The sequence below is a fragment of the Macaca nemestrina genome, chromosome 4, assembly GCF_043159975.1.
Source record: "Macaca nemestrina isolate mMacNem1 chromosome 4, mMacNem.hap1, whole genome shotgun sequence".
Classification (NCBI taxonomy): Eukaryota; Metazoa; Chordata; class Mammalia; order Primates; family Cercopithecidae; genus Macaca; species Macaca nemestrina.
In genome coordinates, this window is record NC_092128.1 from 88,195,624 (window position 1) to 88,218,736 (window position 23,113).

The 23,113-nt window shown below is 38.1% G+C and overlaps 1 protein-coding gene and 1 long non-coding RNA gene across 5 annotated transcripts in view; one reads left to right on the forward strand and one right to left on the reverse strand.

Annotated features, from left to right (window-relative positions):
- LOC105475641 (uncharacterized) overlaps nucleotides 1-23,113 on the forward strand; it is an 87,868-nt gene that overhangs the window by 61,118 nt on the left and 3,637 nt on the right. The window contains exons 2-3 of the long non-coding RNA XR_983533.3: nucleotides 10,450-10,516; nucleotides 21,160-21,248. This is a non-coding gene — a long non-coding RNA (uncharacterized lncRNA). The remainder of the gene's footprint in view (nucleotides 1-10,449; nucleotides 10,517-21,159; nucleotides 21,249-23,113) is intronic.
- Nucleotides 19,014-23,113, reverse strand: part of LOC105475640 (sorting nexin 13) — a 469,096-nt gene continuing 464,996 nt past the window's right edge. Inside the window, exons 32-33 of one of the 4 annotated variants that reach the window (XR_011622210.1) lie at nucleotides 21,942-22,084; nucleotides 19,014-19,080 (exon numbers count right to left, since the gene is read on the reverse strand). The gene's annotated coding sequence lies outside the window, so the exon portion shown is untranslated. Of the gene's footprint in view, nucleotides 22,085-23,113 lie in introns of all 4 variants that reach the window. The other 3 variants (XR_011622209.1, XR_011622211.1, XR_011622208.1) reach the window with 3 other exon arrangements.

A 23,113-nucleotide genomic window follows, 5' to 3' on the forward strand; every position in this document is an offset into this window, starting at 1 on the left:
CCAGAAAATGGGTTTTTCTTTTCTATTATCAGGCTGCAAATTTTCCAAGCTTTTATGCTGTGTTTTTGCTTGAACACTTTGCCACTTAGAAATTTCTTCTGCCAGATAGCCTAAATCATCTCTCTCAAGTTCAAAGTTCCACAGATCTCTAGGGCAGGGCCAAAATGCCTCCAGTCTCTTTAGATAGGAAGAATGACCTTTGCTCTAGTTCCCAACAAGCTCCTCATCTCCATCTGAGACCACTTCAGCCTGGACTTTATTGTCCATATCACTACCAGCATTTTGTTCAAAGCCATTCAACAAATCTCTAGAAAGTTCGAAACGTTCCAAAATCTTCCTGTCTTCTGAGCCTTACAGTCTCTAGAAAATTCCAAACTTCCCCACATTTTCCTTTCTTCCCCTGAGCCCTCCAAACTGTTCCAACCTCTGCCTGTTACCCAGTTCCAAAGTTACATCCACATTTTCAGGTAATTTTATAGCAGCACCCCACTCTACCAGTACCAATTTACTGTATTAGTCCATGCTCACACTGCTAATAAAGACATACTTGAGACTGGGTAATTTTTAAAGGAAAGAAGTTTAACTGACTCACAGTTCTGCTGGGGAGGCCTCACAATCATGGCAGAAAGCAAAGGAGGAGCAAAGTCACGTCTTACATGGCAGCAGGCAAAAGAGCATGGAGAGGGGAACTCCCTTTTATAAAACCATCAGATCTCGTGAGATTGATTCACTATTATGAGAACAGCACAGGAAATACCCACCCCCATGATTCAATTACCTCCCACCACGTCCCTTCCATGACACATGGGGATTATTACAATTCAAGGTGAGATTTGGGTGTGGACACAGAGACAAACCATACCAAAGGGTATACAGGAACTCATTCTAGTACAGGATGTAATCAGTAGCCTCTGTCTAGAAAAGGAAATGCAAAACAAAAACCTGTGAGTCTCCTTAGATTTAAGTATAGAACAATCTTGTTGGGGAATCTTCTCTAGAATGAAAATTAGACCTGAAACCTGGGAATCAGGGCCCATTAAGAGAGAGGTTGCTGCCAGGTCATTACGGAGTCATCCATGAGCTATGAATATGCAAAATCATGCAGACTGTTTGAAAAATTGGTCATTTTATATACGATGTATAATTTGAAGAATTACTTCATTGTGCCTGATTTTCTAGAGGTGGGATTATTACTTTGTAGGGTGGGTAGAATTTCTATTTTTTTTTTGAACTACAGACTTAAGATAATACAGCCATCACAGTGGATTTCCTAGACCACACTTCTCTTAGAGGCAGTGAGTCCCAGAGAGCAAGAAGAAGAGCACACGTCTTGATCTTGGCTGCCTGAGAGTCCCATAAGAAGCTTATCACCCTTCTCCATTCCAAGAGACACACAAAGCTCTATAGGAAATATCAACATTGTTGTCTTTGGATGGTGACATTTCCTCTTTGGTTTTGTGGGTTTTTTTTTTTTTTTTTTTTTTTTTCTGAACGGGTGAAAATGATGCCTTACTTTTTATATTAACAAGAATTCACGAAATGCTTACATGTATATTGTAAAAAATGTAATTTACTACCAATACATCAAGGAAAGTGACCAAAAAGAGTTTTACTCTAGAAATGTTTGAAATGTAAATTGAAGACACCTAGCTAATTTTTTAGTGGTAACTTTGATAAAATAGGCTTAGGCATGGTTCAGACATGTTAAGATATTTCAAGAAATGTGCTTTAAACACATGCAACTTTTATTTTGCCTTCTATTTAATGCTACCTAGGGTTTCATGCTTGACTGCCTCTTTCTACAGCTATGCTATTTCGTAGATGTCCTACACTTGAGAATACATCTGATCAAAACCTCCAAACGCTTCAGGTTTTCTCTAATTTCAAATGTTATGTTTCTTGAAAGAAACATTCAAGGGCATCATGAATGCTCTTAAATCTTTTCAGTGTATGAGGAAAACAAGGGAAAGCTTATTACAATAAGATGCTAAAAATTCAGATTGTAATGTTGACAAATAAAAGCCAACTATGACCTACGGTAGGCATGAGAAAAGACAAGGAACCAAAAAATCACTTTCTCCTCCTACGCTAATCCTTGCAAACAAATTAACACAGAAACAGCTTTAAAGTTTAGCAAAAGTAAATGACAAAACAGGCAATTGTAAGATGTGTGTATATATAGGTATATACATCTTGCAATTGCCTGTGTCTGTACATATCTATATATACCTATTCCCCTAAATATATAGCCATATATATATATATATATATATATATAAAATACATATTTTTTAACGTATTTGGAATTTCAAAAGTTTGGGAGAATATGTATTTTATATATATACACACACATAGAAAATATAGAAATCTATATTGAGAGAGAATATATATTCTAATCCCAAATATTTAAATGTTTTGCCCATCTTGCATGAGCAAAGGGATAAAAATGCCTTCTCTATGGAGTCCTAGAGACCGTGTCTCCAACTTTCAGGTCCTGATGGGATGATGTTCTTGACTCTGGCACAACCTCAGCTGTGTATGCTTCCCTCCATTTCTTTGAAATTTTGGATTTCACACAGATCCCTGTAAACTTCAAAGGAAAAGAAGAATCTTCCTACTTAACCAACTATTTGTCCATCTGTCTGTCCTATGCCTGCCTTCTTTCTCCTCTTTGTTTTCCATCAACATGACCATAGATTGAACACCTACGATATGCCAAGTATTGTGCTAGGTGTTTACAACATGCACTCTTAAATAGTCTTATTTAGCCCTTTCTCCTGAGGAGTACTGCCTTTGATTTCCATGTCATCAGAAGCCTTTCCCTACCTCATTAAGCTGTAGATACCCTAGAGTAAGATGGAGGTGAAAGTGTGGCACAGTAGAAAGAGCATGAACTCTGAGAGAATTATCCTTAGGCTTAAGTCTTGGCTTCTCTATTTCCTACCCATGTGTCCTTGGATGAGTTACTTACCCTCTCTCAGTCTCAGTTTTCTCATCTACTATCTATGAAATAACATGTAAATTTCCTTAAAATATGCCCACAGCATGGGAAGCATTTAATAAATAGTAGCAATTCTAATATCTAAGTGATAGCTGCCAATTCATTAGATATGGGCATGTTCAGAATGGTCCATTGACTTATACTTGCCCCCTTATGTATATATGAGGGCAATAAAAAGTTGCCCAGTTCACTTTTTATTGCCCTCTTATATGTACATGCATTTTGTGGGGAGCCTACTTAATAGGTATTTACTATAATAATGAAGTAGGCAGTCTAATATTTCTCTTCATTTGTATAAGTTTTAAGAAAGCCCTGTGTTTTCAGCTTTTTTGGTACATACATTCATGGAAGTTTTGTTATAATCCCCATCCTTTTGTTTGATTTTCCCTGCATTTCTTAAGAAATATCCATAAATTCAGATTAGCTGTAACTAACTCACGGTGTTCCTTCCTTTTGCCATTTCCTTCCTTTCCATCTTCTTGTAATTTAAACTTTCCACATCCTAGAGTGAGAAATCTGAGTTCCCAGTTTTTCCACAGCTTCAATAAGCAGGCTGGAAAATGTTTTAATGGACTGCTAGAACCAATGAATTTTAGTGGTTTTCCCCCATCTTCCTGAAGGTTTTCCTAGCCAGCCTTTCATGTCAGATGCATCTTATCAGTTGTAATGAATTGAACCCTTATTAGCAGTGCTAGAAGAGCTGTCTCTTATGATAGTGATGCTATTTTGCTACTAAAATTAATTTTATATTCTTTTAATGAAATCTTTTTTTCTTTGCTCTGTTCATTTTGAAATGAAAACGCCTCAAATATTTTTCTCTGTACACCTAATTGTACCCAGAGGAGACAAGAGATCTAGAAATATTCTTAATGCCTACCTGGAAATTCTTTCTATCCCAATATGTAACCAGTTTTTAAAACATTTTTTCCATATGTAAGTCTTACTCAAAGGTTTTCCTAGAAAAGTCATATTCTTGGCATGCTATGTTTTTGCTGAAGTGTCTAGGCTTTGTTTTTGTCCTGTCAGGGATATGACTTGTGAGTTTTCCTTTATCTATGAGAGAAAGTTGACCTTTTGTGCTAATTCCACGTCCTGGTGAGTCAGCCTTCTTTCTCTTGGGCTTGCCTATTGCTCAGTGCCAACTCTCACATTCCACTAATTCAGCACCTGTCCCTTCTTAAACAGGTTGTTCAAACCGCCATACTAGCCCCATCTTTGACCCAGTGACTTCTTTGTGTGGCCAGTTATTCAATTTTTGAAAGCCTCTGTTTTGACACGTGAAAAAAATATAAATAACATTATCCTAGCAGGGCATATTAAATAATGCAAATGAGAGTAACTACCAATACGTTTTACCAGGAAGGAGGTAACGGTGAAATAAGGAGAATTTATTTTATCATAAAAATTTAACTTGCAGGCAGCTCCAAATAGGTAGCAATTTCCCTTTTCTTACTATTTTCCTCCAGGAATTTGGGCTGAAATTATTCAGGATCCATTTTTCTTCACATATTTCCATTTCAAAAAGGGTAGAATGGAAAGGAATAGAAGTAAATTTGAAGACTTTTCAAAGCTTACTTAGGAGTTTGGCATGGAGAGGGGAAAGCTGTCACAGCTATTGATGAGTTTATTCAGTAAATACTGACTGCCTACTCAGTGCTGCTGCATCACTGTTTCTATATGGAAAGGAACTATCCCTCTGGGACAATGTTTCCTTAGTGGGGGTTAGCAGTCCAAGGAGCAAAGCACATATGTGTTTCTATAAGCAATGGAAAAAGGATACTCCAAGAATCATATGTATATCTGTTCATTGATTCCAAGAGGGCATCTAAGACTTTTTGGAAATAGGAATAGGAATTGACCTAGCACAATGCTTGGCATATTGTAGGTATTCAATATGTAGTCATATTGAGGGAAAACAAGGAGGAGAAGGAAGACAGGCATATGATGGACAGATGGACAAATTATTGGTTAAGTAGGAGGATTCTCCCTTAAAGATAGGTCTCTACTCTGCCAACCTTTGTTTAAAAAAAAAAAAAGGAAGATATTTAAAATTAAAGAGTTTATGTGAAGTCTAATTAGAAGGTCTTTTTACATTCTGAAAGAGTGCCAGAATATCAGAATATGAATCATAAGATCATTATTGTCTTTTTTTTTTTTTTTTTTTTTGAGACGTTGTCTTGCTCTGTTGCCCAGGCTGGAGTGCGGTGGTGCAATCTTGGCTCACTGCAAGCTCTGCCTCCAGGTTCACGCCATTCTCCTGCCTCAGCCTCCCGAGTAGCTGGGACTACAGGCCCCCGCCACCATGCCCTGCTAATTTTTTTTGTATTTTTAGTAGAGACAGAGTTTCACTGTATTAGCCAGGATGTTCTCAATCTCCTGACCTCATGATCTGCCCGCCTTGGCCTCCCAAAGTGCTGGGATTACAGGCGTGAGCCACCGTGCCTGGCCTTTTTTTTTTTTTTTTTTTTTTTTTTGAATTGGAGTCTTGCATTGTCGCCCAGGCTGGAGTGCAGTGGTGCGATCTTGGCTCACTGCAATGTCCGCTTCCCGGGTTCAAGCAATTCTCCTGCCTCAGCCTCCCTAGTAGCTGAGATTACAGGTGTGCACCACCATGCCCGGTTAATTTTTGTATTCTTAGTAGAGACAAGGTTTCACCATAGTGGCCAGGCTGGTCTTAAACTCCTGACCTCAGGTGATCTGCCTGCCTTGGCCTCCCAGAGTGCTGAGATTGAATTTTATTGAAAGCCATTTCTGCATTTATTGAGGTAATCATGTGTTTTTCATCTTTAGTTCTGTTTATATGATGAATTACATTTATTGATTTGCATCTGTTAAACCAACTTTGCATCCCAGGGATGAAGCCTACTTGATTGTAGTGGATTAGCTTTTTGGTGTGCTGCTGTATTCAGTTTGCACTTATTTTGTTGAGAATTTTTGCATCAATGTTCAGCAAGGAAATTGGCCTGGTGTGTGTGTGTGTGTGTGTGTGTGTGTGTGTCTCTGACAGGTTTTCGTATTAAGGTAATGCTGGCTTCATAGAACGAGTGGGGGAGGAGTCCCCCCCCTCACACCAGTTTTTTGGAATAGTTTCTGTAGCAATGGTATGAGCTCTTCTTTGTACATCTGGTAGAATTTGGCTGTGAATTCATCAGGTACTGGGCTATTTTTTTTTTTTTTTTTTTTGGTTGGTTGATAGGCTATTTATTCTATTTTGGAGCTCATTATTGGTCTGTTCAGGAAACCAATTTCTTCTTGGCTCAGTCTTGGGAGAGTGTATATGTCCAAGAATTTGTCCATCTCTTCTAGGTTTTCTAGTTTGTGTGTGGAGAGGTGTCCATAGTAGTTTCTGATGGTTGTTTTTATTTCTGTGGGGTCAGTAACATCCCTTTCATCATTTCTAATTGTCTTAATTTTTTTATTAGTCTAGTTAGTGGCCTATCTACTTTAATTTTTTCAAAAACAGCTCCTAGATTTGATCTTTTAAATGGTTTCTTTGTCTCTGAATTTCTTTCACTTCAGCACTGATTTTTGTTATTTCTTTTCTGCTGCCTTTGGGGTTGATTTATCCTTGCTTCTCTAATTCTTTCCATTTAAATTTATGTTGTTAATTTGAGATCTTTCTAACTTTCTGGTGTGGGCATTTAGTGCTATGAATTTCCCTCTCCACACTTCCTTAGCCGTGTCCCAGAGATTCTGGTATGTTGTATCCTTATTTTCATGGTATTCGAAGAACTTCTTGATTTCTGCCTTAATTTCATTATTTACCCAAAAGTCATTCAGGAGCATGTTGTTTAATTTTCTTGTAATTGCATGGTTTTGAGCAATTTTCATAGCCTTGATTTCTATTTTTACTGTGCTGTGGTCTGAGAGAGTGTTTGGTATGATTTTGATTCTTTTTACATTTGCTGAGGATTGTTTTATGTTTAATTATGTAAAAAATGTTACAGTATGTGTCATGTGGTGATGAGAAGAGTGTACATTCTGTTACTTTCCAGTGGAGAGTTCTTTAAAGGTCTGTCAGATCCATTGGTCCAATGCTGAGTTTAGGTTCTAAATATCTATTAATTTTCTGCCTCGATGATCTAATATTGTCAGTGGAATGTTAGACTCCCCGAGAATAATAGTGGAAGACTTTATGCCTCTTTCTATAGTAGGTCTCTAACAACTTGCTTTATGAATCTGGGTGCTCCTGTTTGGTGCATATATATTTAGGACAACTATGTCTCTTTGCAGACTTGAACACTTTACCATTATATACTTGGTCTTTCTTTGTTGGTTTGAAACTGTTTTGTCTGAAATAATTGTAACCCCTTCTTTTTGCTGTTTTCCATTTGCTTGGTATGTTTTCCTCCATCCTCTTTATTTAGAGCCTGTGAGTGTCATTACACATGAGATGAGTCTCTTCAAGACAGCATAACATTGGGTCTTGCTTTTTTATCCAGCTTGCCACTCTGTGTCTTTTAAATGGGGCATTTAAACCACTTACATTCAAGGCCAGTATTGATAAGTGTGGATTTGATCCTGTCTTTGTGCTGTTAATTGGTTATTATGGTGGCTTGTTTGCTTTACAGTGACACTGGTCTGTGTGTTTTTGCATTAACTAGTAGCAGTCTTTCCTTTCTATATTTAGTGTTATTTTCAAGATCTCTTGTAAGGCAGATCTGGTGGTAATGAATTCCCCCAATATTTGCTTATCTGAAAAGGATCTTATTTCTTCACTGAGGAAGCTTAGTTTGGCTGGATATGAAATTCTCGAAGATGATGTTTTTCTTTAAGAATGTTGAGTATAGGCCGCCATTCTCTTCTGGGTTGTAGGGTTTTAGCTGAGAGTTGCACTGTCTGATGGGGTTCCCTTTGTGGGTGACCTGCCCTTTCTCTCTAGCTGCCTTTAACATTCTTTCATTCTGACCTTGGAAAATCTGACAATTATGTGTCTTGGGGATGATCTTCTTGTGTAGAATCTTGCAGGAGTTCTATTTCCTGAATTTGACTGCCTCTCTAGAAGGTTGGGGGAAGTTTTCATAGATGATATCCTGAGATATGCTTTTCAACTTGTCTGCTTTCTCCCCATCCCTTATAGGGATACCAGTTATTCATAGATTTGACCTCTTTACATAATCCCATACTTTGCAGAGGTTTTGTTTATTTCTTTTCTTTTTTATTTATTTTTGTCTGACTGCTTTGTTTCAGAGAACCAGTTTTCAAGTTCTGAGATTCATTCCCCCGCTTGGTTTATTCTGCTGTTAATACTTCTGATTGCATTGTGCAATTCTTGGATTGTGTCAGACTCATTAGGTTCTTTTTCATACTGGCTATTTCATCCTTTAGCTCCTGGAAAGAAGTCTATGGACTATACTCAATCTGCACTCCAGTTAAAGGAACACCTACACACAGAGATGAGAAAGAACCAATACAAGAATTTTGGTAACACAAATGGTTAGAGTGTCATATGTCCTCCCAATGACTGCATCAGTTCTCCAACAAGAGTTCTTAACCTTGTTGAAATGACAGAAATAGAATTCAGAATATGGATAAGAAGATCATTGAGATTCAGGAGGGAAGCAAACTCCAATCCAAGGAGAATAAGAATCAAAATAAAGCAATACAGGAGAGGCTTTCAGATGAACCAGGGGGCTCTGTCCAGGGAGTTGCCAAGTTGCTATGGGCTCGATAGCTCTGGTGGTGGGTGGCTGGAGTCCCAGGCCTGAAGGACCTGGAGATATGGGATAGGGGAACAGGCACCCATGTAGCAGTCTGGCCACCTTTCTGTAGGGCTGCTTCAGTATGCTTGGGACCTGCTCCAACCCCTAGTCACCTCAGATTTTCCAGTACCTAGAAGGTATCACCAGTGAAGTCTGTGAAACAGCAAAATGGCAGCCTGGCCCTCTCTGGGAGCTTTGACCCAGAGAGGTATGGGCCTGCTGCTGGTCCAGAGGTACCTGTAGGAGGCAGCTGGAGACCCCAGTTGGGAGGTCCTGCCTGGTGAGGAGGAACAGGATCAGGGACCTGCTTGAAAAAGATGTCTGGCCACATTTTGGTAGAGCAGCTATGCTTTGCTGGGCATTTGCTTCAGCCCCTGGTTGCCTAGACACTCCAAAGCCCGATGGCTGGAATGGCTAAGTCACCCAAACAGCAATGATAGTGGCCTGCCCCCTCCATGAGCTCCATCCCTGGGAGGTTACTCATCTCTGTTGGCCAGAGAACACCTTTAGGGGAGAGGTGGCTGGAGGTGCCCCAGTTTGGAGATCCTGCCCAGTGAAAAGGAATGAGATTGGGGACCTGCTTAAAGTAGTAGTCTGGCCATGTTAGGTAGAGCAGTTGTGCTGTGTTGGGGGATCCCTTCTGTCCCTGGTCAGCCTGGATTCTGCAAAGCCTGAAGGCTGGAACAGCTAAGGTACCTGAACAGTAAAGATGGAGGCCTGCCTGTCCCACTGGGAGCTCTTCCATAGGGAGGTACAATGCTGGTGCCAGTGGCTGGCCAGAATTCTAAGCCAGTGGGTCTTATCTTACGAGGTACCATAGATGGTGGGGGCCTGCAGGCTGTTGCTGCTCAGTCCCCTGGATTCAGCCTCTTTTCTATGGGTATGTACAGAGGTCTAACCTCCCACTTGGCTGGAGCTGCAGCTACCTTTGCTGGAAAGCCCAAGTATCTAAGGCTCCAGTGATTCCACGCATGTCTGAGTGGTTACTCTGCCAAGACTCCATGTAGCTCTGTCAGACTGAAGGCCCTGGTGGACTGGGTTCACAAGGAGCTCTCCTGTCCCAAGGGTTGCAAAGATCTGTCAAAGAAGCATGGATTCCTTGGGTGGTGGAGGGTCCATGGCTCCGTGTTTCTCCCAGGTGGGCTCTTGTCCTGTCTTGGTTTTCTTTGTTCTCCATGAGTCAAATTGTTTCCTTGATTACTCCCTATGTGAATACTGGGATGTTTCAGTTGAAGGTGTTATATTTACTCACCCCTTCTGTTTTCTCTCCATGAGAGCTACACCCACTAGCTCCTTCTAGGCAACCATATTGGCCACTTTCCTCCATTATTTTCATCTAGAATCCTCCATCTTTAAAAAATGAGTTTTCCCTCAACTGTGCATCATTTTATTTTCAAACTGAGCCTATTTATATCACTTAATATTTACACAGTTACAATTCATTTGACCTATGAGTCATTATATTTATCTCTTATGTGTATTTATACCTGTTCTAAAGCTTGGTTTTATGGTTCAATTAAATTAATGGGATATACTTTATAAATAATACTTGGGGAAGATGGTATAGTTAGGGGACCAGGATTCTAGGTCTAGGTCTACCCACTAACTAGCTGTGTGAACTTAGACAAATAATTTAATTTTATTTAATTCAGAAAAATGTATGAAAACCAAGTAGCTCAATCTCACTGTTCACATAACTACCTGTAAAGAAATACATGTACAGAATTTGTTTTTCTATCATTGCAGGAAATGAATAACATGAAGTGAAGTCTTCATCTCCATTCCCAACAGTTCCCATTCTACTTCCAGAAAGGTAAACATTGTTCATATTTTGTTATGAATTCATTTTGCTATGAATTCTTTAAAAATCAGCATACTAAAAGATGTTTGAGTATTTCCTAGATACAGATCCTACCATAAAACCGTATGCATATAATATTTTTAAAGAGAAATCATTGTTTTAGAGAACATTTAAGGAGTAAAGAATACTTGTTAAAATTTATTTGAAATCCTTATCTATGACTAGAAGCATTGCTTTCTTCTACTGTCTACAGATAGTAAGTTCAAAGGCACATTTGGAGACAGGAAAATGGGTTTTCTCAAATAACCTCCTTAAATAGGAGATAGAGAGAGCACCTCTAGATTTGGTTTTTTAGAGCAATTTTTAATATTATGTTCAATTTATTAAGCCAAGTAAAATAAGCTGGTATGATTTTTATTTATCAAGGTAATTATTTTCCCTAAAGTTTAAAGAAAACTCTAAGGAACAAATAGGTGAAGGTGGAGCAAGTTTATTGAGGTATGGATACACCATACCACTAACTTCATGGTGCAGAAAGTTTTCTCAGAATGATATCAAGAGTTCTTTGAAAAGGCAATACAGTTTCCAAAAGCGCCACAGGAAGACCTGGGTAGTGACAATAGTACCATCTCTTTAGTATCATCTCTTCTGGAAACCTGACTCTGAAATGAATTATGCTCAGGGCAAAAAGCATTCTTCTGTATTTGTAGATAGGCTAAAATGTACATCACAGCTACTTGGGCTAATTTTATAGGGCTCGTGGAGGCTACTACATTTGCTATTCACAATGGCAAGATGAGCTCAATATCTGAACTAAACAAAGTTAAATTTACCAATATTTAGCAACTGTAGGATTTACATTCCCTTTTTAAGGGAGCTTAGAAAGTACACCCATAAAGAAATAGTCATGGGTCATTTCTTCAGTCAAACCAGCGTCAGTACTCAAGTATGATTACTGTATTAGAAAAATCATCTTTAAACACAAAGAAAACTTCTGTTTGTGTATATTAATGATCACCAATAAAAAGGTTCTACAAAAGGCCCAGTGCACCCGGGTATTCATGTACATACAACAGCATATCATGATGGACACTAGAAGCCTCGCCCTACAGTCCGTTCTCTTAGGTCCCACCTCTGACCCTCACTTGCTGGGCTTATCTTGAACAAATCTTTAGCCTCTCTCTCCCTAAACTGCATCATCTAAAAAATAGAGATGACAACAGTACTTGGCTCACTGAGTTGTTATGAAAATTAAGTTAGTACATGTAAAACCCTTTTCTGGCACATGGTAAGTGCATGTAACACTGTTGTTTTTCTTATTCAATGGGTATATACCAAGGGAAAGGTTTAAATAAAAACGAAGTCAAAATAATTTATTCAAAAGCCATGCCACTGTTAAATTAATACAGTCAAAACTAGAAATAGAAAAAGAACATGCAAAATATTTTAAAATATTGTATAAAGGCTTATATTTGTAAGCTTAAAAACACTTCATTTATGAATCAATTTGTGCATAAAAATTGTATACATGCAAACAGATTTGGGCCAGAATGGATATTGTTGAATTAATTTAAAAAATACATTTTACAGCTTTTCCAAAACTCTTTAATGAAAAGTCAGCAAGAAGATAATGAGAAAGGACCAAACAGATGTTGGTTCCTGATGAAATCTGCCAAACTTTTACAGCATCATTATGATAGCTTTCCGTTTAGGTCGCCACAGTTTAAAAGTGGGACATTTGGATCTAGAAGAGAGCAGTGATGATTAAAGAGTTGGAAACCCAGGCCTAAGAGGAAGGGACCATGGAAATGATGTTGGTTGGCCAAAAGAGGAGAAGGCTGCGGGTGCCTTAATTACAGTCTCAGTATATATAATACACCATATAAATGAACAGATGTTGTTCCGCAGTGAAAATAGAACAAGATGGGAGCACAGTGGCTCTGACTTGAGAACCATCTTTGTCTATAAAGTGTTGTTGAATGGCTAAACCTCTGTTCACTCAACCAATATCTATACATTTCCTCTATTTAGTGTACCATATTAAGTGCTAACAATTGATAATTCATATATAGACATATTAGGTGGAATATGCTCTATAATCGTATTGCAGAAGACTTGGTGACCTCTACACATTAGAGCATGGGAAAGACAGGAAACTAGGTGGAGGCAGTGACGCATTTTAGATTCCCACTTCTGTTTCACAAGGATGCATGAGTATCCTGAGAACACCACAGAATATAGCTAGGTGGGGGTCTGCTTGTTGATACCTCAACCAAAAGGACTGCCCTGGGGGCAAGTAGAGTGGATCTTCCAGCTCAAGGAATTATGCAGTGAGCAGGCTTTCCTTGCAGGCCCACCTAGCTCCTGAAGGGAGCCACCAATAACCAGTTTTGGATTACCCCAAAGAGACAATTACCACGAAGAGATAAGAAAGAGCACAGAAGCCCAAAAAGATATATATATTTAAATGGTCTTTCCTGTAAATAACACTTCACTTCTGATACCAAATGTGTAGGGTTTATTTCCCATACCAGCCAGTTCTTTAGTTCCTAGCAGACACCAACTGGGTGTCCTAAAATGCAATTAAATTCTAACACTATCTAACAGGAATTAGTTCCCACAAGATTGTCCACACTTCACATGCCAATAGCAAGTCCCAGCCTCCTGTACTTCTGACTGACCAATCATATACTGGGAGTTTCCATAACTCTCATCTCAGGTTAAGTAATTTGCTAGAATAGCTTACAGAACTCAAACATTTACTCAATTTACCAGTCTATTAAAAATAGTATTTTGTTGAGAATGTTTGCATCTGTGTTCATCAGGGATATTGGTCTGTAGTTTTCATTTTTTATGTCCTTTCCTGGTTTGGGTATTAGGGTAAAACTGGCTTCAAAGAATGATTTAGGAAGGATTCCCTCTTTATCTTTTGAAATAGTGTCAATAGGGTTGGTACCAATTCTTCTTTGAATGTCTGGTAGAATTTAGCTGTGAATCTGTCTTTTTTGGTTGGCAATTTTTAAATTACCATTTCAGTCTTGCTGCTTGTTATTGTTCTGTTCAGAGTTTCTATTTCATTCTGATTTAATCTAGGATGGTTGTATATTTCTAGGAATTTAACCATCTCCTCTAGGTGTTCATAGTAGCCTTGAATGATCTATTGTATTTCTTGGTATCAGTGATAATGTCTCCCATTTCCAATTGAGCTTATTTGCAACGTCTTTCTTTTCTTGGTTAATCTCACTAATGGTCTATCAATTTTGTTTATCTTTTCAAAGAACCAGGTTTTTCATTCATTTAGTTCTGTTCTGATCTTTGTTATTTCTTCTGCTGAGTTTGGGTTTGTTCTTGTTGCTCTAGTTCCTTGAAGTATATGACCTTAGATTGTCTGTTTGTGCATAAAGGTCATCCAAATTAGTAAAGAGGAAGTCAAACTAGCACTGTTTGCTGATGATATGATCATATACCTAGAAAACCCTAAACACCCCTCCAAAAAGCTCCTAGAACTGATAAATGAATTAGTAAAGTTTCTGGATACAAAATCAATGTATACAAACAGTATCAATGCTATACACCAGCAATGACCAAACTGAGAATCAGATCAAGAACTCAACTCCTTTTATAAAAGCTGCAAAACAAAAATACTTAATACACCTAAGCAAGGAGGTAAAAGACCTCTATAAGGAAAACTACAAAACACTGCTGAAAGAAATCACAGATGACACAAACAAATGGAAGCATATCTCATGCTCATGGATGGGTAGAATCAACAATGTGAAAGTGACCATACTGCCCATACTGCCAAAAGCAATCTACAAATTTAATGCAATTTCCATCAAAATACACCATCATTCTTCACAGAACTAGAAAAAAAATGCTAAAATTCATGTGGAACCAAAAAAGAGCCCATATAGCCAAAGAAAGACTAAGCAAAAACAAATCTGAAGGTATCACATTACCTGACTTCAAACTATACTATAAAGTTATAGTCACCAAAACAACATGGTACTCATATAAAAATAGGCACATAGACCAATGGAACAGAATAGAGAACCCAGAAATAAAGCCAAATACTTACAGCCAACTGATCTTCAACAAAGCAACACAAAAACAAAGTGGAGAAGGGATACTGTATTCAACAAATGGTGCTGAGATAATTGGCAAGCCACAGGTAGAAAAATAAAACTGGATCCTCATCTCTCACCTTATACAAAACTCAATTCAAGATGGATCAAAGACTTAAATCTAAGACCTGAAACCATAAAGATTCTAGAAGATAACATGGAAAAAACTCCTCTAGACATTATCTAGGCAAAGACTTCACGAACAAGAACCCAAAAACAAAGACAAATAGATGGTACTTAAACTAAACAGTTTCTGCATGACAATAATAATAATAATAATCAGCAGAGTTAACAAACAACCCACAGAGTGGGAGAAAATCTTCACAAACTATACATCTAACAAAGGACTAACATCCAGAATCTACATGAAATTCAAATCAACAAGAAAAAAAAAGTCCCATCAAAAAGTAGGCTAAGGACCTGAATAGACAATTCTCAAAAGAAGATGTACAGATGGTCAATAAATATATGGAAAAACATTCAACATCACTGATAATCAGGGAAATGCAAATCAAAACCATAATGTGATACCACCTTACTCCTGCAAGAATGGACATAATCAAAAATGATAGATGTTGGCATGGATGTGGTAAAAGGGAACACTTTTACACTGTTGAGAATGTAAACTACTACAACCACTAAGGAAAATGGTGTGGAGATTCCTTAAAGAACTATAAGTAGATCTACCACTTGATTCAGCAATCTCACTCCTGGGTATCTACCCAGAGGAAAAGAAGTCATTATTTTATTATTATGTGTATACACGTATCTTTTAAAAGATAGACCATTGTACTTTTAGGCAATATCTTTTAAAAGATACTTGTATACACATGTTTATAGCAGCACAATTTGCAATTGCAAAAACATGGAACCACCCCAAATATCCATCAATCAATGGGTGGATACAGAAAATGTAAATATATATGATGAAATACTAATCAGCCATAAAAAGGGACTAATTTTAAGGTGGTTCTATGTCACAGTTCAAATTCCGTATTCAATGACTTATTGCCTAAATGTACAATGATCTATCTAATCTCCTAAATGAGGCCAGAAGAAAAGAAGAGTGAGCTGGTAGAAAGAAGTCTAAGATCCTCCAAGAACTGAGTTTGTTTTCCAGCTCTGTCACTTACTATTTGATTATCAATGGGCAATTTATGTAATCTGTTTTAAATCATGGGCACTGAGGGAATAAGTGTTGGGCACCAACAGCATCTACTATAGAAGTTACTCAATATCTTCCCTGAGAGCCTTTGAACATACCTAGGCCTCTAAATAGTCCGCTTAAACTCCAGTTCTTTTGGAAAATGGCAGAGAAAATGATTATCAGATTTTAAGTCCATCAAAATTCCATTCAGCATTGAATACATATAAAGCATAAGATGAGTTACGAATATATGCAAAAATTTGTATTCAAAATACAAGACAGAAAATGTTCATTTTTATAATTTACTCTTAGAAATCAGTCTTAGTAAGGCAGCTGGGGTTCTCTTCCTGTCTCAAATGTTGAACCCAACATTTTCCTAGCTTTGTGACAGTATTAGGTTCACACCAACTCTTTTGGATGCCTTCTTCTCAAAATCAAATTCAATATAGAGGGACAGAGACTGAGAAGCCTAGGATGAGCCAGAAAGTTTGTGACTGGCACATACTTGCCTGGGGCCCAAGTCACCAGAAGCCAAAAGTTTCCTCAGGAAAGAATGTGTTGTCAAATGGCCATCCTCCAGTCAACGGGGCCTGTTAAGAGAAAAACACATCAGTATTATAAAGCACCACACACAATGACTCATTTAGTCTCAAGATATGCAGGATCTAAATTATTATATCCCTTGTACTGGTATGGAAACCATGATTTAATACAGATTACATAAATTGCCCATTGATAATCAAATAGTAAGTGACAGAGCTGGAACACAAACTCAGTTCTTGGAGGATCTTAACCCTCTTTTTACCAGCTCACTCTTTTCTTGCCTCATTTAGGAGACTAGATAGACCATTGTACTTTTAGGCAATAAGTCATTGAACACTGAATTTGAACTCTGACATAGATCTACCTTAAAATTGAGCTAAGGTAAAATTGAGCTAAGGCAAAATTGAGCTAAGGCAAAATTGCAAAGTACCCATTTTTTATTAGAAAAATGATTTGATTGTATTTTCTTTTGTTTTCTAAACCTGAGTGTTCACCTTTCTTTTCTTCTGTATCCCTGTGGCCTTCAATCAAATAACATTGGAATAACATTTGCCAAGTGTTTTATTATCTGTTGCTGCATAACAAATTACCCCCAAACTGAGAATCTTAAAATCATCATAATTATCTCACAGTTATGCGGGGTTAAGATGCCACGAGTAGTTTGACTGAGTGGTTCTGACTCAGGGTAGGTATCTCCTGAGGTTGCAGTTAAGTTGTTGGCCAGGGCAACAGTCACATGGGGTTAGTGGACCCACTTTTAGGATCACTCAAGCTGTTGTTGGCAAGCCTGTTTCTTGCCAGCCCATGTCTGCCCATCTCCATTTGTTGCCATGTGCTGCTTGATTGTTCTCACGACATGGCAGCTGGCTTGCCCTGAGCAAGAAATCTGAGAAAGAGAGGTCAAGGTGTTAGTAGCTAGCATTCTTTTACAACCTCATCTCAGAAGTAACGTATCATCACTTTTGCCATATTATTTGATCCCACAGACCAACGCTGGTATGATGTAGGAGTGGATTTCACAAGGGTGTGAATTCTAGGAGGTGGGGATCATTGGGAGTGCCTTGGAGGCTGACTATCACACCAAGAAGCATACAGATATAGGGGCATTTTATTCCTTCTGTTGCTCCTCAGAGACTGGAAAGGGGATGCTTTTTCCATGTGTGTAAGTACACAATTCAATATACCTATTATGTCATCTTTAGTAGACTGAGCTCAAAACAGATACTAACATAGAATTGATAAGACATTAAGATCCCATCTCTGTACTCAAAGAGCTCAATCTAAAAGACCAAATATACCAAAATATATACATCAAGAGAAGTTAAGTGAGAGCTCAAAAAAGTATAAGGGGGTTCATAGAATGATGATAAGCTGCTGTACACTTGGGGAAGAAAAAGACACAATACCTAGGAGAAGTGGCATTTGAAATGAGTAGAATTTCGCAGCAAAGATCAGGGCAAAAAGAAATCAAGAGAAAGGAGATAAAAGACTCCGAGGAGGGAAACTCACCAAGAATCTTTGAATCAGAAATTCTGGTAATCATGGCTTCACAACTATGGAAGTCCAGCAGGGAAAACAAGTTGCATGTAGTTTGATGTAAAAGTAGCTATTTGTAAAGCCTCTGATAGGCGCATACCCAAAAAGGAGGAAGAAAAAGATGTTAGATAGACTCGGCTTCCTGCTTGAGTTTCTCTAGTGGCTTCCCATTGTCTGCAATAAATTAATGCAAACTCCCTAGCCTTAAGACCTTCAAGCTGGCCTGCACCTTGGAGCCTTATTCCTAACCACTGTCCTGCCTCCAGGCCCCCAGTGATGCCCCAGCCTCCCCATTTCCTTATCATCCCAGGACATGCCAGGCTGGGTCCCAGCTAGTTACCCATTCTATTTATTCTGCATGGACTAGCCTGCACATCTCTTCTTCACACTGTTCCTCCTTACCTTTGCACATTCAAAGGTCACTTGGCCTAGAAAGATATTTCTGACTCTCCTCTGGACCCATCCTCATTCTAGCTGTAACTAAATGCATTGACATCTGGCATGGCATATACTCAACGAAATTGATTCTAAAAGGAATATTCAAATCCCACAACTGAAGGCATGATACAGTTTGACATCTTTTTTTTCCTTGGAAAAGGAAAATAAGAGACAAGTTAATGGTGCCTTAAACTTGATGGAATTTTCTCATTTGCATATTTACTCCTTCCCTGAGACTAAAAATACCTTGTGGTATGAAATAATTTCTTTTATATCCCCATTGCCTGTCACATTGCCCTGTATAATAAGCTCCCTATGAATGTGGGAGGCTGATCCTTAAATAGCTAAAGGAAACATCACTTCCTTCTACTTAGTTCCAAGAAGGGTGACCCTTATTACCCACGCCATTTCATTTAAAAGGGTCAGCATAAGGTGAATGAAAATTGTGTGATCCGTTGACTTTGTTACATCATTTGACCTAAAAACTATGACCTCCTTCCTTTCATGTCATATATCTCCAAATCTTCCTGGAATTAATCTCAAATTTTCAACAATGGACTTAGAACTGTAAATATATCTGTAAATATATACAGTTGATAAAATGCCCAATCAATGAAGTCAGGCCTGAAGTCTAAGCTTTAATATTTATTAGCACGTGACCTTTGTTGGTTAACCATCCTGAACCTTAGTTTTATATTCCATAAAATGAGGGTAGTACAACTTACCTGTCAGGGTAGTTGTGATACAGCTGCAATGACTGGAGTAGCACCAGGGTCCTTGGTCTCACACTGATTTAGATAAAATGACATGGACGCATATGGAGTGGTTTTAAGGAGCAGAAAGTTTAACAAGCAAAAAAGAAAGCAGCAGCTCCCCCATACAGAGACAGAGGGAGGGAGGCTCCAAGAGAGAAATCCTGTGTGCAGCAGAAAAATGGTCGGTTATATTGGAGGCTGGAGGAGGCGGTGTCTGATTTGCATAGGGCCCGGGGATTGGTTTGACCAGGTGCATCATTCATATAGCCCAAGGGAAAACCTGGTCCTCCCATCTTAGTCTTTTAAAATGCAAATGCGGGCTGCCACGATGTCCTGAACACCCAGAGGTATCTGGAGGTGGCCGTGACACTGGGCACACCTGGTGACAAGAGGAAGGCAAGAATTGCCATATTGGGTGGACCCAGTTTCCAATGGCCTGCATTTGCATATCAAAGCTTGCCAACCTGGCCCTTCAAGCCACCTTTCTGGTTAGAAAAGAAATGGTTTGGGGGTTGCTTCTTATTACAGGAAAATTACCACCAAAAACCTTTACCCTTTCTAGCTACCTAAAAATTATTTCTTAATAACTCCTGTATTAGTTGTAAAGATTAACTCCATTACAAATATAAAACATCTAAGGTGGGGCCTGGGTATAGGAAGATATTCAGTTAATTTTAGACCATCTCCTGACACATAACAGAATGAACAACAAAAATAATGAGAAGAGTCCAAAGGGTCAGGTGAGCAGTGTGGGCTTAGAAATCCATTCCAACATCATACGAATTGGGCACTGAGATAATTGCCCAAGTTAATGATGTCAAAATGCAATGAACAACAATTCTTGTGGAGGATTTATTCTGCTTGAGTTTCTCTTTCTCTCCGTGTATCATTGAGTAATTTGAAGTTTGAATCTAGTTTTACCTATTGTTTTCCTATTGACCACAATATTTTTACCACAAAAACATGGGATTTATAACAATTTGACCATATCTTTTTCCTAATATTATTTTGGGGACCAGATTGTTGCTTTGCTTCCAGGCATTATAATTTGACATGTACTCTACAACAACCTTTAGCCCCCATTAGCTCTTAGTAAGACTATTTTATTTCCTCTAAACCTTTCCCATAGGTTTCACAACTTTCTTTTGAATGTTCTCCAAAAACTCTAAATCCTTACATTGCTTAACCATATTTCCCTTTCTCTTCTATTGTGCATTTCTCTGTGTTGAGAAGTCTTTGAGAAAGCAGGGAGTCCCTCTACCAACTGATGAATATTGGTATTAGGGAGCAGGGCAGTAGGTAGAGCAGAGAAGAAAGGAATTAAGAAATGGAAAAGAAATGTCAGAGAATTAGGGGGAAAGAAGAGCAACAATTCTGATTTGTTGTCATGCAAAGATGGAGAGATTAAGATCAGGAGGGGATGTTTTAGCTGGCTTTCATATCAAGAGGATGAAGTGAAGGGATAAAGGTCCAGTTTACACAAAGAAGTTTAAAAGCCAGATGCAAAATCCCAAATCTTCATCATATACTGATAAGCCTTACCACACTAGTTGGAAAGGAGGTTCTAGACGTCAATATGGGAAGAGGTGGTAAACCCCTTTGATCTTTCATAATCTAGAAACAGAATCCCAGAACAATAAAACAGACAACTAATCCTACTATTTTCTGATCTTTTGGCTCTTTTGAATCATTTTTATAAACTTAGCTACTCTGTGGGGGCCTAATCCTTGTCCCAATATTCCACGTGGTTGAATGGCTGCCTGATCCAAATGCTTTGATCACACTGGAGTCTTGGAGTCTTTTCTACCCTTTTTATAGGCATAACTTTCAGAAATACTTTCTGCAAAAGCTCTGTGCTTTGATAAATAGATTTAAGTGCTATAATCACCAGGCATCTGAATGCAGATTAATTCATACAGCCAGATACTAGATCTTGTTCTGTCATGTTGTTTTTAGCCAAAAGTTGAAAGCTTTGAAGAATGTGGAGAAACTATGAAATTTTAATAGCCTTGGGGCACAGAAACTTAACACAAAGAAAGAATCGTCATTCATTCAAAGAGTATTCATGGCCTTGGTGGAAAGATTGATGACAAATTCTGTGATTAATTACAGTTGTTGAAGAAAACTAGAAGAAAAAAAGCACCAAGAGTTCTTGACTTAATCAAAGACAGCAATTTGAATAAATGGTCCTAAAGTCCACAGTAAGTACTTGGTCAAATGAACCACAATGTTACTTTGAATTCTAAGATTTTACCTTCATCCTGAAAAATAAAAATAAATAAAAAATAAATGCCTGGCTGAACATTATTGATTTGATAGAGAAGGTATCAGTTATTTTCTTACATAAAAAGGACTCATAAAATCTAAGGGTTGTGATATTTAGGTTTTCTTGCCTGAAGGAAGGTCATTTCACAGTAACTTCCTGAAAAAAATGACTATATATTATGATTAGTAACTTATCCATAAAAAGGATAATCAATCATATGGTTTTGCTGTGTGTCCCCACCCAAATCTCATCTTGTAGCTCCCATAATTCCGACATGTTATGAGACTGACCTAGTGGGAGATAATTAATCATGGGGGCGGGTCTTTCCCTTGCTGTTCTCCTGATAGTGAATAAGTCTCACGAGATCTGATGGTTTTAAAAATGGGAGTCTCCTTCCACAAACTCGCTCTCTCTTTGCCTGCTGCCATCCACGTAAGATGTGACTTGCTCCTCCTTGCCTTCTGCCATGATTGTGAGGCCTCCCTGGCCATGTGGAAGTGTAAGTCCAATAAATCTCTTTCTTTTGTAAATTGCCCAGTCTCAGGTATGTCTTTAATCAGCAGCATGAAAACAGACTAATACAAATAACATAAGAACAGGAATGAAATAATTGACATGAAGGACTCACCTGAACAATTACACCAAAAGAGCATCTTCTACTTTCTCTAATCTGGACAAAGCCCATCCACAATAGGCCAATTCTGTCAGAGACAAGGCTGATGGGAAGGTTCAGAAATAATTGCAACTTTTCTCCTCACATTTCTATGGAATCTTTTGGAGAATAGAAAAATAAATTATTTTAAGGCAGGGGTTCTCAAGTCCTGGACCAGTACCTGTCCATGGCATGTTAGGAACAGGGTCGCACAGCAGAAGGTGAATGGCAGGTAAGCCAGCATTACTAAGCCCAAGCTCCACCTATTGTCAGATCAGAGGCAGCATTAGATTCACCCTATCGTGAACTCTGCATTCAAGGTATCTAGGTTGCATACTCCTTATGAGAATCTAATGCCATCCCCCACCCACCGTGGTCCTTGGAAAAATTATCTTCCATGAAACTGGTCCCTGGTGCCGAAAAGGTTAGAACCACTGTTACAAGGTTTCAATAGGTAACTTGCATTCAATAGCTTGTGGTTATAGCTTCCTGTTTGGCAGAGGAAAAGGATATCTATATATATCTACATATAGATATATATATCACAGATCTTAGAGCTTTAAATTAAATATCAACTGTATGGAACTTGACTACTGAGCTTGAGCTTGCCACCATTCTTAAAATCATCAGTTCTACTTCCGTGCTATTTTTTACATTTATATATTATAACTTCATCTTCAATAAAATATAAATATATATTAGCTATTTTTCAATGTGGATTTTATGTGGTAAGTGTTCAGATCTAAGAATATTATCTGTTTCCCAAGTAATTGTTTTCCCTGAGTGAAAATTTTTAAAGCTTACTTATGTTAATTACAATTCTATTTTAACCTTACTAGATCTGTGCTATGACTAGAAAACACTTAAGATGAAATTTATCCCATTTAAAAGTAAAGGGATAATAGTTTAAAAAAATACTCCAGTAAAGTACTAAGTCATGAAAACTATATTTTCTTGACACTTGTTTCTAAGATGCACATGCTTTAATCTTTTATAAAATATAAGCATTCTTTTATACTATACGAAAGAATTAAAACAGTGCACTTTATACACTTGAAACCAAAAGTTCCCATCCTTCCTGCTCTTTAAAGAATGGAAATTAGACTGCTATGTTTTTCTTACTTTTTTAGCAACATAACTAAACATGG